The following is a 3906-nucleotide window of genomic DNA, read 5'->3' as shown; positions in this document are numbered from 1 at the left end:
GTCGAATGGACAAAAGGTCGAATGGACAAAAGGTCGAATGGACAAAAGGTCGAATGGACAAAAGGTCGAATGGACAAAAGGTCGAATGGACAAAAGGTCGAATGGACAAAAGGTCGAATGGACAAAAGGTCGAATGGACAAAAGGTCGAATGGACAAAAGGTCGAATGGGACAGAAGGACGAATGGACATAAGGTCGAATGGATAAAAGGTCGAATAGAACAAAAGGTATAATTGACAGTAGACAATTTGGAAGACATGATAAAGTGGTCAGTATTTGACACAAAAACGACAATTAGCTTATATGCAGCTATTTACTACCGTATTGCAATTCGAAATAGATGCCTAGAATGATAGAAAGTAGAAGCCAATAGAAGGATATAAAGTAATGTTATTCATGAAAGTGAAATCCGCCGAAAATTCTCTGAAGCTCTTTGGTGTGCCTCCAAAATCCCCCTAATACCCCCAGAAACCCCATGTAACGCACCTCAGACCCTCCGAAACCCCAGAAAACGGCATGCAACGCCTTCGTAACGTTTCTGAAATCCGCCGAAAAATGCTCTGAAGCTCTTTGGAATGCCTCCAAAATCCCCCTTAAACCCCCAGAAACCCCATGTAACGCACCTCAGACCCTTCGAAACCCCTGAAAACGCTATGTAACGCTTCCGTAACGTTTGTGAAATCCGCCGAAAATGCTCTGAAGCTCTTTGGAATGCCTCCAAAATCCCCCTAATACCCCAAGAAACCCCATGTAACGCACCTCAGACCCTCCGAAACCCCAGAAAACGGCATGTAACGCCTGCGTAACGTTTCTGGAATCCGCCGAAAATGCTCTGAAGCTCTTTGGAATGCCTCCAAAATCCCCCTAACACCCCCGGAAACCCCATGTAACGCACCTCAGACCCTTCGAAACCCCTGAAAACGCTATGTAACGCATCCGTAACGTTTGTGAAATCCGCCGAAAATGCTCTGAAGCTCTTTGGAATGCCTCCAAAATCCCCCTAATACCCCCAGAAACCCCATGTAACGCACCTCAGACCCTCCGAAACCCCAGAAAACGGCATGTAACGCCTTCGTAACGTTTCTGGAATCCGCCGAAAATGCTCTGAAGCTCTTTGGAATGCCTCCAAAATCCCCCTAATACCCCCGGGAACCCCATGTAACGCACCTCAGACCCTCCGAAACCCCAGAAAACGGCATGTAACGCCTGCGTAACGTTTCTGGAATCCGCCGAAAATGCTCTGAAGCTATTTGGAATGCCTCCAAAATCCCCCTAACACCCCCGGAAACCCCATGTAACGCACCTCAGACCCTTCGAAACCCCTGAAAACGCTATGTAACGCTTCCGTAACGTTTGTGAAATCCGCCGAAAATGCTCTGAAGCTCTTTGGAATGCCTCCAAAATCCCCCTAATACCCCCAGAAACCCCATGTAACGCACCTCAGACCCTCCGAAACCCCAGAAAACGGCATGTAACGCCTGCGTAACGTTTCTGGAATCCGCCGAAAATGCTCTGAAGCTCTTTGGAATGCCTCCAAAATCCCCCTAACACCCCCGGGAACCCCATGTAACGCACCTCAGACCCTCCGAAACCCCAGAAAACGGCATGTAACGCCTCGTAACGTTTCTGAAATCCACCGAAAAATGCTCGGAAGCTCTTTGGAATGCCTCCGAAATCCCCCTAATACCCCCAGAAACCCCATGTAACGCACCTCAGGCCCTCCGAAACTCCCAAAAACGCAATATAACGCCTCCGTAACGTTTGTGAAATCCGCCGAAAAATGCTTTGAAGCTCTTTGGAATGCCTCCAAAATCTTATAATGAAAAAAATGTACTATACGGTTCACGGGTTGGGAAGTATGGCTTTCAATCTTTGGAGGAATAACTTATGAAAGCTTAAGAATCCGTTTTTGAGTTATTCTTGCAAAGACTGAACGTCATACCTCCCAACATAATCATCAGCAGTCGAAATTCGAAGAAATTATTTATACTTATACAGTGTAATTCGTCGGAACTTCCTATAAATCCAAGAGGGGATGAATCATCCCGGATGATTACTAATCACAAGTAGTAATTTTTTCTGCAGTAGAGATAGAAAGAACAGCTATTGAATTAAAGAAGGCAAAATTTCTGATTAAATTATAAGTACCTAAATAGTCGATAAATTATTCAGTAACAAAACTTAAAAGAACAGCCTATAAATTTAAGAAGGAAAAATTACTGAACAAAACATCAAACTAAATTACCATTAAATACTACACCAACACAACTTGAAAGAATAGCCTATAAACAAAAGAAGGAAAAATTTCCTATAGAAATGTCAGTGGCTGAAATACATATGATTACTATAAAAGCACCATAATGTTTCTCTCAATGAGCAAGAACATGAACCATTCGACCTTTTGTCCCATTCGACCTTTTGTCCATTCGACCTTTTGTCTATTCGACCTTTTGTCCCTTCGACCTTTTGTCCTTCGACCTTTTGTCAATTCGACCTTTTGTCCATTCGACCTTTTGTCCATTCGACCTTTTGTCATTCGACCTTTTGTCCATTCGACCTTTTGTCCCTTCGACCTTTTGTCCATTCGACCTTTTGTCCATTCGACCTTTTGTCCTTCGACCTTTTGTCCTTCGACCATTTGTCCTTCGACCTTCTGTCCTAAAGCCGTAAAAACATAATAATTTTGTAATTGGATTTTAAACAAAACCTGAAATGTAATGGTTATACATGCCCAAAAACACCAATAATATTGTCACATTATTCAAATCTTCCTATGTTATACAACGAGCTCATGAAGATAGCTCATAAAATAAAGACAATAAACACTTGTCAAGCACCACACAAAACCTCAACTTTGAAAAAATCTACAAGACTCAAATTTTGACCAAATGACTTGAAAATTTGGGCTTTTCTTAGTTGAAGTATCTATAATGGAAGAAAAATATTAGAAACATAAAATATTGAAGTCGATTTTTGAGGTTTTGTCCGGCTTCCGGCCACTGTGGCATTGGCCCAAATCTTCACCGTGCGACTGCAGTCATCTAGACGTTTCGTAAGCTTCGGAGTGTGGGTTCGATTCCCGCTCGAGTTGGGGAAAACTTTTCGTCAAACGGAAAATTTTCTACTGGGCCACTGTGTGTTATGTGTGTTGTCCGTTGTCTAATGTAAGTGCTTGTTCAGTCTGTACAACCTCTGGTTGAAGACGGTGTAGTGTCTTTTAATTTTAAATAATTCTTAAGTTCCGTGTTCCGTTAACCCTCCTCAATATCTCCTAAAAATCCCCAACGTTCCTAAAAAAATCTACAATTTCTCCTAAAAATCCCCAATGTTCCTTAAGAATCCCCAACTTCTCCTAAAGTGTCCAAGTTGTTGCTTAGATCCCCCAAAGGTATCATTTCCCAAAAAGACTACAGCTGCTGGTGTTGTCATTCGGGAGTTCGAAGGTACGCTGCTGCCGCCTGGAAAAAGTTTACTGTATGCGTGAAGGACCGATTTTTTTAGCATGGGGAAGCATAGGAAGTCAGTTTTCAAATGCTTCTAAAAATTCAAAACAATATTTAATTAAAATCGAGTTGGTGTAAGTGATGAGAAATTCAATTGGCAAACTTTTTAGCATATAATTTTGATTAAGAAGTTTTTTTCCAGAATAAGTACTGATTGTGTAGGAAACGAAGATTCTTAACCCGCACATCAATCCGTTTTTAATTAAATAATGTTTTGAATTTTTTAGAAGCATTTTAAAATTGACTTCCTATGCTTCCCCTTGTTAAAAAATCGGCGTTTCACGCACATTGTCAACTGTGGCAATTTGCTTCGTAGTCCCCACTCTAAATCCCATCCAAATCCAATCCGAATCCATTTCAAATCCAATTCCAATCCAAATCTGATCCAAAACTATCCAAAATCT

Source organism: Aedes albopictus, chromosome 1 (assembly GCF_035046485.1).
Source record: "Aedes albopictus strain Foshan chromosome 1, AalbF5, whole genome shotgun sequence".
Lineage (NCBI taxonomy): Eukaryota > Metazoa > Arthropoda > Insecta > Diptera > Culicidae > Aedes > Aedes albopictus.
This window is presented reverse-complemented; position numbering follows the sequence as displayed.